Raw genomic sequence first — 11727 nt, 5'->3', positions numbered from 1 at the left:
TTAAACCATTAGAAATCTAGCCATACGTGGCCTCTTTTTCTTCCATACAATTAGCTTGGATCATAGCCATATCCATAGCTTTAAAGATTCATCAACAGTCATGGTTCCTTGCTTCAAGGTTTGAAGACGCATTTGTAGGTCTCTTTGAAAGTGGGAAGGCACAAACCTCTTCCTCATGACTCTCTTCATCTCGGTCCAAGTAGCAATGGGTGGTTCTCCATCTTGTTGTCTGTCTTTTGTAAGCTTTTTCCACCAAATAGAAGCATAATCAGAAAATTCAACAACAGCAAGCTTAACCTTCTTACCTTCAGAGTAGTGGTGACAGTCAAAGATGGCCTCAACTTTCCGCTCCCAGTCAAGGTACAAGTCTGGGTCTCTTGTGCCCTTGAAAGATGGCATCTTCATTTTTATGCTGTTAATATTATCATCTTCTACTCTACCTCGTTGTCCCCTCCTATCTCTTCCCATCCTATCTAGATTTACATCAAGATCATCAACAAAATCATCTATAGGGTTTTCTTGATTTACAATGGGGGCATGGGATACATTTCTTCTATTAAGAGGCCTAGGATTATTTCGAGGTTGTACATCAGGTTGATTTCCCCTCCTAAGTGCAGCTATTGTCTCATTTTGTTCGGCAATAGTATCCCTTATCTTTTGGAATTGCAAGTTCCATCTCTCGAATTGTTGATGCATAGCTTGTAGAGTGAAATCATTTCTTGCTCGGATTTCGGCTTCTTGGAGAGCCCTCTGTTCATCATCACTAGCACCTGTATGAGACATCTTTTTGAAATAATAATAATAATAATAGTTATCACTCAAACTTTGGCTCTTTCCCTCAATTGTTCTCACCCACTCTTGCCTTTTCCCCTCAATTAACCTTTGGAAAATACCTTGTAGATTTATAATTAAACCCAACTCGTATCAAAGCCCTTAGTAGTAAAACAACGAAATTTGGGGCACTAAAGAAAGTGAAGAACCAATCCTAGAAAGAGTAGGATTTAGTTGAAACAAACCTCGAACAAAGAAAAGGATTTTTTTTTGAACAAGATCAAAGTATTAGGATCCCCTCTTCTTGTTTCCTTCCTTGATTTTGGAAACAAACACAAATAAATCTGATTTCTTGAAGATCAAATATGTTTCTCCTTTTTTTTTCTTTTTTTTTCGTTTTTTTTTTATCTTTTTTTTTTGCTCCTTTGTTCAAGAAATCTCGAAGATTTATCAAGAACGGAATCTTGATACAACCGCTCTGATACCACTTGATAACACAAAGGTTAGGAGATCCAAGAACTTGAAGAAAATAAGTTGATGAAATGCGGAAGTAGCAAAGAAATGCAAGCGGAGCAAGAAAAATAAACTAGATATGTTGAAATTCAAGGAAAGGTCCAAGAACCCTGAGATTATGTTAATCTAGATTTTGACAAGATCCTAATGACAACAAGTTGGTTATGAAACCAATTGCCTTCACTAGAGATAAGCTAATACAAAACAAATGGTGCAGATAAGCACAGAAGTTCGCCTCTCGGGCACCACACTCGGTTATCAGTTAGTACCAGAGCAACAGGTAAATATTGCAAGAAGTAGCACAAACAGCATATAACGGCAGACAATGAAATAAGGTAAACACATCAAATAGTACCGGTACCGCTGCGGCGTGCAGCCCGCTCCACATATCGCTGCGGCGTGCAGCCCGCTCCGACTTGACTTATGAGTTAGAGGGCTCGGATTGGAGTTCCGGTGATTCGGATAGCTTCGGGAGGTGATTTGTGACTTAGGAGTGTGATCGGAAGTGATTTTGGAGGTCCGGTGTAGAATTAGGCTTGAATTGGCGAAGTTAGTATTTTGGCGAATTCCGGTTGATAGGTGAGAATTTGATTCGAGGGTCGGAATGGAATTCCGAGAGTTAAAGTAGCTTCGTTAGGTGATTTTGGGTGTGTGTGCAAAAGTTCAGATCATTCGGAGGTGTTTTGGTCGGGTTTTTGATCGAATGTGTATTTCGAAAGTTTTTAAGAAACTTAGGCTTGAATCCGATGTGATTTAATGGTTTTAGTGTTGTTTGATGTGTTTTGAAGATTGGAACAAGTTTGAATAATGTTTTAGGATGTGTTGGTGCTTTTGGTTGAGGTCCCGGGGGCCTCGGGGTGATTTCGGGTGGTCAATCGGACCATTTTTGGACTCAAAAGGTTGCAGGTTTTCAGCTGTTGGTGTTACGGAGAATTGCTCTTTGCGTTCGCATGGGTGTTGTCGCGAACGCGTAGAGGGAATTTGAGGGCTTGGAAATTTGGTCTTCGCGTTCGCATCTCCTTGGTCGCATTCGCGTAGTTCTGAAAGGCGAAGCTTCTTGTTCGCGTTTGGTATCACGCGTTCGCATTGAAGGAAGTGAGGGCCCTGGGTGTTTGTTCATTGCGTTCGCGGCCATTGGGACGCGATCAGGTAGTTATAGTTTCTGAAGGTTCGCGTTCGCGTGCTAGGAGCCGCGTTTGCGTAGGGATAAATTTTGGTCAGCATTTTATGTTCATCGCGAACGCGGGGGAGTTGACCGCGTTCGCATAGGGTAAAAATACACCTGGGCAGAAGGGTTTTATATTATTTCATCCGCGAAGCTTGGTCCATTTTCCTCCATTGTTGAGCACCTTGAGAGCTTTTTGGTAGAAATTGAAGAGGGTTTCGACGGGTATTGATTGGAGGTGAGTCCTATGGCCTAGAAATGTCATTTATTGAAGAATCAACCTTTAAATTCATGGAAATCTGAGTAAAATTTGAAGAACTAGGGCTTGACTTTTGAAATGAAAAATTTGGGATTTGAGGGGCATTTGAGCTCCGATTTTGGTAAATTTGATATGTATGGACTCGTGGCGAGACGAGGAATCCGGTGATGTGAATTTTGTAATTTTTTGAGAAGTGGGCCCGGGGCTCGGGTTTTGCCAACTTCGTGATTTTCGATATTTTTCGAGTCTTTTCGATTGGGTTATGTTTCTTTGGCCTATTGTAATGTATTCCTTGTGGTTTTGATCAGATTCGACGCGTGAGGAGGTCGATTCGAGAGGAAAAGGCATAGCGAGCTAGACTTTGGGCCGGCTTGAGGTGAGTAATAGGTGTAAATGATGAACTGAGGGGTTGAAACCCTGGAATTTCACATCGTAGCGCTATATTGAGGCGAGGCACGCACTCTATGACGAGTGCGGGGTCGTTTGTTATTGGGGATTGTGACATGGTCCGTCCCGGTGATGTTTTACCGTGTTTTTTTTCCTACTAGAACTTGTTGGAAATCATCGTTACTTGGATTTGACTGTTGTATTTGGGCTTCGTGCCGGCTATTCGAATCCTTCAGGGATTGATATAACTGATTTTGCATACTTTGCATATTGTTTAACCTCATTCCAAGGTTTTAAGTACTATTTTGCAAACTCAGCCCCTTTTCTCAGATTTGAAAACTTAAATGACATTTTAAATGATATTTTGGGCTGTGAATTACTGATTTAAAATGCCCAAGAGGCTTATAGTGATTTCTGGATACATGGTTTGCTCGGGCTGCACGCCGCAACAGTACTATATTGATATTGAGGCCGAGGGCCTGGTTGGTGCCACGAGATGGCTTGATTATTTGCGCTTGGGCTGTAGGAGCCCCTCCGGAGTCTGTACACACCCCAGTGAGCACCGTCGACGATAAATATATATGGTTGGCTCGGACTGCACGCCGCAGTGGGTACCTGGGTGTACCGGCATATGCATTGCATTGCATTCATGCATTATTACTTACCTATTTTACCTGGCATGGTTCTTTCTGTACTATTATTTCATTGACTTGTTAGTTTTACTGTTAAAGGTTTGGTACTGCCAGTTATAGTTTGCCTTGTGTTTTTCAGTGATTTCTTACCTTCAGCCATTATTTATGTTTATTACTCACTGAGTCGGAGTACTCGCTTTACTCCCTGCACCTTGTATGCAGATCTAGGTGCATCACAGGCTGAGTGAGGATTATTTAGCAGCACAGCAGCATCGGGGAGCATTGAGGTAGCTGCATGGCGTTTGCAGCCTTCGTCTTTCCCTCCTATCTTTATTCTCTTTTATTCCGCATTTTATCCTAGACAGACTGTATTAGGTGGAAACTCTGTATTAGAGGCTCATGTTCGTGACACTGGGTCCTAGTTTGGGATTTATGTTTTCAGTATTTTGTTAAACTTCCGCGTATTGTTCAGTATTTCTAAACTTTTGATAAAAATGGCTTAGTTATTAATATTTGTGCTTTGAAATTATGAACCATCCAATGTGGGAAATATTGTTGAAAGGTCGGGCTTGCCTAGCAATGTGTTGGGCGCCATCACGATCGGGGTTTGGGTCGTGACAAGTTAAACCCATTAGCTAGGGTTGTGGCTCAACCCTAGTGTGGGTAAATGATGGGTGTTGCCATCTAGGGTTAGATTGATTATGGGTGTTTGCATTTGGGTTGATTTTATGTTTTTATTTAAGAATTGGTGGTTGCAAACACTGATTCAACCTTTGTGGGTTTGACTCTTCTTGAGAAAGAGAGTTTATGACCCCAAAATTGACCCAACAAGGAATTGGGATGGACTCATGAGAAATGATAGTCCCAATTAAAGGGTTAAATCTCGAGAGAGTAATCACCCTACTTGAACCCTAGTTGCTTGATCTAATTTGCCTACCCAATTGGTCTCGAGAGAGTCAATTGGGCAAAATTACTTTCTCTACCGAGAGGTGTGAGAGTGGGTACAATTGTACAACGGTTATAGCATAAGCCCCAAATATGTCAATCTATCCTTAGTAACATCTACCCATCAATTAGCCACCTAGGTAGTGTCACGACCCTAGTGCTTTCCTTCCCATTAGATATAACTTAGCAATATTTTGGTAGCATAATTTAGCGTTAATCAATAGTTTTATCATAGTAGTTATAAAATCAAAAACCAAGAATGTTTCAAGTGACATTAGGAGTACAAACGCATCTCTAGACTAGACAGAAAATCCAACTCCACTACTAGCTCCCTGTGGAAATCGATCCCGACCACTATTCGGGTAAAAGCTATTGCGACCCGCTCTTCCTACCTTGGTGTAGTGTCGAGTTGGCAGCGATCACACTGCCCTCGTACTGTGTATCCTCGGCCTTCCAAGTAAGGCATTGTATCTCATGTCACCTTCGATGACATGAAACTTGGTATCTTGGATTGTACCGACCATGTTGACCGGGAGGATGACCTCCCCTTTCGTTGTCTCGCTCGCCATGTTGAATCCATTGAGGACTCGAGAGGCGGGTATGATCTGGTCGAGCAGTCCGAGCTGCTCCACCACCCTCGACCTGATTATGTTGGCCGAGCTACCTGGATCCACGAGCACACGTTTAATTTGAAATTTATTCAAAAGAAAAGAAATTACCAGTGCGTCATATGAGGTTGAGACAAGGTCTCGATGTCCTCTTCATTGAATGTGAGAGCATCCTCTGTTATGTAACTCCGAGTTCGCTTTTCCCTAGTGATAGATGTTTTCGTCCGCTTGACAACGGGCCCCTGTGGGGCATCGACCCCTCCAATGATCATGTGTATGACGTGTTGTGGTTCTTCTGGTTCGTTCTTCCTGTTCGCCTCTCTTTCCCGAAATTGGCTTTTAGCTCAATCGCTGAGGAACTCTGGAAGGTGCCCTTCGCTGATCAGTCGAGCTACCTCTTTTCGAAGCTGTCTGCAATCCTCGGTCCTATGACCGTAAGTGCCGTGATATTTTCATACCAAGTTAGGGTTCCTCTGTGAAGGGTCTTACAGTATGGGTTTTGGCCATCTGGTATCTTTGATTTTACCTATGGCCGATAGGATGTCCGAGACATCGATGTTGAAGTTGTACTCAGATAGCCAGGGTGCCTCTACCAGCCCAGTGTGCCTATCGAACCCGGCTTTATTCATGAGTCCCCGGGAACTTTAACCTTGATCTGTCATTTGATCGCCTCGAGGTGTATTGCGCCTCGGGGCGTTTCTTCGATCTTCTACATATGGCTGGTATCTTTCCTTGTTTGGTCTCGACTCCCTTTCTGTGAACCTTTGTTCCTTTGTTAAGAGCCTTCTAGGATATACTAAGCCCGAGGGGGCTCCTAATTGGTCGTCTTCGAACCTGATCTTCGATTGATACCTGTTGTGCACATTCGCCCAAGTCACAACGGGATATTCGATCAAATTTTGTTTTAGCTGCTTCGAAGCTACCGAGCTTCGTTCATTCAAGCCTTGAGTGAAGGCCTGTACTGCCCAGTCATCGGAGACTTGTGGTAATTCCATTCGCCCTATCTGAAAGCGTGATACAAATTCCCTTAGCATCTCATTTTCTCTCTATTTGATTTTGAAGACATCGGACTTCCTGGTGGCGACCTTGATGGCACCAGCGTGTGCCTTCACAAAAGAGTCTGCCAACATGGCAAATGAATCTATTGAACTCGGGGGTAGGTTATGATACCATATCGTAGCTCCCTTTGACATCGTTTCCCCAAATTTCTTCAACAAGACGGACTCAATTTCGTCATCCTTTAAGTCATTCCCCTTTACATCACAAGTATAAGCGGTAATGTGCTCATTGGGGTCCGTGGTCCCGTTATACTTTGGGACATCGGGCATTCTGAATTTCTTCGGGATGGGCTTCGGAGCCGCACTTGATGGGAATGTTTTCTGTACGAACTTCTTTGAATCTACGCCCTTTAGAATCGGGGGTGCGCCCGGGATCTGATCGACCCTCGAGTTATAAGTCTCCACCTTTTTATCGTTAGCCTCTATCTTCTTTTCTCCCGTTTCAATCCTTTTGGTGAGGTCCTCGATCATCTTCATAATAACAGGGTCTGCTGCTGACCCGTTGCTACTCGATCTCCCTGGTGCCTGCTCGACTCGAGGAGCCGTTTCCGGTGCTGCTGTGCTTGGAGTTTTTTGTTGACTTTGTAGCTGATCAATAGCCACTTGTTGTGCTTGCAACATCTAAAAAATGACTTGAAGGCTAACTTCTCTTTTCTCCCGAGCTAGAGTCCCCTGTGCTTCATGTTGGTTTTCCCCGCTCACACTTTCATCGGTATGAGAGCTTACATCGACAGCAGAGCGTTGCGTGAGCCCACGTCGATAGGGATTTGTGCTGGTGCCACCCCTGCATTTGCGGTGGTACACCGACATCTGCACCGTTCTCTCCATGAAGCCCAATATCGTTGGTTTCGTGTGCATTTGCTGAGTTAGACATTTTTTGACCTGAAATCAAAGATTCTTGGACAAGAAAAAGTGTGAAGGATAACTTGTGTTTTCACAAAACTAGCACCAAAACAATCACTATTATTTTTAGCCCCATGGTGGGCGCCAAACTGTTTACCTTGAAAATGGTATTAATAATTGTATTTGATTTTGTGGTTCTAAAAATATATGATTTATTTCAATACTAGTTGTTAGGGAATAGATTCTAAGTGTAAATAAAGAGAATAAGATATGCAAACCAATGTTGTCGCAAGATTGGGCCTCGAGCTGGCTGGAACAGGGGGCTTCGAGGTCTAGTTAAGGCAGTTAGCAATGAACGGTTAATAAAGAAACAATGATAATGAAGGCTTTAAAGATGGCCTTTTGCGGTTAATAATGGGCAATAAATGAGGAACAACAAATGAACAAGCAATAAATCTGTAGAGTAATTGTTGAGCATGTTTAGGCAAGAAAAGCAAAGAATGTTCTGTTGTATTGAATATTCGTCCTCCTTTTACAAAATGACAAGGGGCCCTTTATATAGGAGGGGGAATCCCAACATAGTACATGTCTAATGATAACGAGGAAATGTTATTGGTACAGCTGTATAATGGCTCAGTACGGATTTGTACTATTCTTGCAGACCTGGTCAGCTCTAACCACGTGTCCTTGGGAGCTTTCCCACCTTTCCATGACGATCATCGATTTATACTGCTCCGAGATTGACCACAGTGAACCTTCGATATGTTCCCTCGAGGACGCACCTCGGGGTCACACTTCAAATTCTGCTTCGAGCTTCTCGAGGTCGGACGTGGAGTTCCACAGTAGCCCCAAAGTCGAACTCTTCGATTTTTGCCGTATACACTGTCATAGATTTACTTATTGATGTTACACTCCTAATTTTTTTAGTTACAACTCCAGTTTAGTTTTTCTTCTTGAGCTATACAAAATTTTACTAGGGAATAAGATTTTTTAAATAGGAATTGTTCTCGGCTAGGACATGCGTAAATAGGCATTTTTGAACTGCGTACAAACGTAAAATTTTACGTACTGTTATAAAATAAAGACTATAAAATAAATAATTCGAAGACAAGTATAGAGAGAGGTTGATATATCATTCAACTTCAAACTGATGTTCATAATGAATTGAAATCTCCTCTATTTATAGAAGAAAGGAAGCTGCTGTGTAAGATGCTACTGCAAGCTGCTGTGTAAGCTGCTTGTAAGTTGCTTGCAAGCTGCTACTGTACCAGATATAGATAATCTTCTATCGGGGGTAATATTATCCATAACGGAGTACTAAATGAACATCCATAATATAATATATATTTATAACACTCCCCCTTGGATGTTCATTAAAGGATATTGTGCCTCATTAAAACCTTACTAGGAAAAACCCCGTGGGAAAAAAATCCTAGTGAAGGAAAAAGAGTACACATATTTAGTAATACGCATTGCTAGGTGCCTCATTAAAAACGTTATAAGGAAAACCCCGTGGGAAAAAGCCTTAGTAAGGAAAAAAGAGTGTGTCGCATATTTTACTCCCCCTGATGAAAACCTTGTTTCAAATATTTGAGTCTCCGCATTCCAATCTTGTATACCATCTTCTCAAAAGTTGATTTGTAGAGAATATTATCCACCACTATTGCAAATCGATTTAAATTAATCTAATCAAACCAAGAAGCTGCTGCAAGTCATGTCATTGAGTTGCTTGCACCCTGCCTGCATCAGCTGCTTATAGAAAACTTCAAGGGGTTACTAAATGGATAATCTTCTTCAGGAATATTATTATCTACAGCGGAGTAATAAATGACATCCACAATAATATTTTCATAATACTCCCCCTTGGATGTTCATTTATTATGTGCCTCGTTAAAACCTTACTAGAAAAAACCCCGTGGAAAAAAAATCCTAGTCAAGAAAAAAGAGTACACTAATAATATACATTGCAAGCTAGCTCATTAAAAACCTTACTAGGAAAACCCGGTGGGAAAAAACTTGAGCAAGGGAAAAAGAGTACTATGTAGAGACTTGGGTATATCAGGACCAAGGAGTTCATCATCCTCTTTTGGAGGGAAAAACGGATCCTTAATCCGTGTAGGAGAAGAACTATATCTTGCTAGTAAATTAACAGAAAATGCTATGTCAGGCCTTGTAGCATTAGCAAGATACATTAGTGCATCAATTGCACTGAGATAGGGTACTTCGGGACCAAGGAGTTCCTCATCCTCCTCTGGAGGTCGGAACAAATTCTTATCCACTTCAAGTGATCGAACAACCATTGGTGTACTCAATGGGTGCGCTTTGTCCATGTAAAAGCGTTTTAAGACCCTTTCTGTATAGGCAGATTGATGGATAAAGATCCTGTCTGCTAGATGTTCAATTTGCAGACCAAGACAAAGTTTGTCTTTTCAAGATCTTTCATATCAAATTCTTTCTTAAGCTATTCAATTGCCTTTTGGAGCTCTTCTAGAGTTCCAACAAGATTTATGTCATCAACATAAACAGCAAGTACATCAAATTCTGAATACATGGACAAATAACATCATATATGTATTTTTCTTTCAGCAAATATTCACTGAGGCGATAATACCACATACGCCCAGATTGCTTTGAACCATACAAAGATATTAATAATTTGATCGAGTACATTTTCTGAGACTTTGAATTATATGCTTCAAGCATTTTAAATCCTTCAGGGATCTTCATATAGACTTAATCAAATGAGTCATATAGGTTATGCCTTGCATTTAAATGGCATGACATCTCCAGGTTCCTGGACTACAGGTCCGATCCTCACAATATTTTACAATATTGTGCACTATTTTGTATCAAATATATCGTCGACGATCATTTTGTATCGGTTCCTAAGCGACATAACTTGTTGAGAACTCATCACTTTCTTTATTTTCAGGTACCTGAACTTCTTTTGGAGTTTCATGAAATGTTATGTTGTGGGCTCTTCTAGAGCTCAGTTCCTCCTTATTATGATCACTAGCTGTCATGACCCTGGTTCCCCCTCCGTGAACCATCCTGACGGTACCTAGTCTCTACGACTAGGTAAGCCAAAATTGCGGAAGTAAAACAATTTACGACAGAAATAAGAAATAACCAGTGTATAAATGTGCCGCTCAGCATACACCATATTTAACTCTCAAAACCAACACATAAATCCAAGACCCGGAAACCCACGAATCACAAGCTAAGAAGTACTACATAGCTCTAATTCCAGATTGTCTAACAAAGAAAAGAAATACAGAAGGGCTAATACTTAAAAGCGAGAATAGAAAGGGACTCCTCGGTCTGCGGACGCGGCAGATATACCTCGAAGTCTCTACAGAAGCGCCTCGCCTCAAGGATGATAAGACCGAGCGAAAGTACCTGGATATGCACATGAAAAACATGCACAGAAGGGGCAAGAGTACACCACAGCGGTACTCAGTAAGTGCCAAGCCTAACCTCGGTCGTGTAGTGACGAGGAAGGTCAGGGCCCTACTGAGGTTAAATAAAATATAAGGGTTAACAGTGTGAAATAAACAATATAAATAAGTGCAACAGTAAGAAATAACATAGAATTGGAAGAACAACAACAACTACAACAGAGATAAACAAACCATGGAAGGAATACAGCTCAACACAGAGATAACAACCGGGGCACCTTCCAGGATACCGTCCTGTAGTCCCCATTACAACTATCCAGTGGATCTCCCGGGATACCGCCCGGTAGTCCATCATAAATGTGTCCGAAGGATCTCCCAGGATATCGTCCCGTAGTCCAACTATCAATGCGTGGGGGATCTACCGGAATCCTGATCCGCAGTCCCCAAATATAAATACTCAGTACTGGGTGAATCTACCGGGTGCATTCCCGTAGTTCCATATAACCGTGCAGGGGGATCTATCGGGAATCTAACCCGTAGTCCCAAAGTAAATGTGCAGGGGGATCTACCGGGAATCTAACCCGTAGTAGTAAATGTACAGGGGGATCTACCGGGAATCCAACCCGTAGTCCCAAAGTAAACAGACAAGGTGGAGCTACCGGAAATCCCACATCCGTAGTCCCAATGTAAATACACGGCAGCAGCAAGAAAATATTCAGAGAAGGGAAACTTCATATTAAGGCAACAAATAATTCTAGCCTAGCATGCTGCACAGAGTTCAGGTAAACAGATTTGAACGATTAAAGCAATTAAATCACTTAGACATGCTTTCCTAAGCTAACGACATGATTAATAGTACAAGTAATAAAAGCAGGAGAAGAAACATACTAATAAGTACTTAAAGAAAACCGGATTTCCAACAATTTGCACAAGTACGCACTCGTCACCTCACGTACAAGGCATTTCAATTACCAAATATATCAAACCTAAGGGGAAGGTCCCCCACACAAGGTTAGACAAGCCACTTACCTCGAACCCACTCAAAATCAGCCCGACACCACGTCTTGCCACGAGTACTCAACTCCAAATGGCCCAAATCTATTCAATTCAATTTCATAATGTAAATAACACTTCAAGCAACCGATTCT

This window comes from Nicotiana attenuata, unplaced genomic scaffold, assembly GCF_001879085.1.
Source record: "Nicotiana attenuata strain UT unplaced genomic scaffold, NIATTr2, whole genome shotgun sequence".
NCBI lineage: Eukaryota > Viridiplantae > Streptophyta > Magnoliopsida > Solanales > Solanaceae > Nicotiana > Nicotiana attenuata.
The sequence above is the reverse complement of the archived record's forward strand: the minus strand, read 5'-3'. Positions refer to the sequence as shown.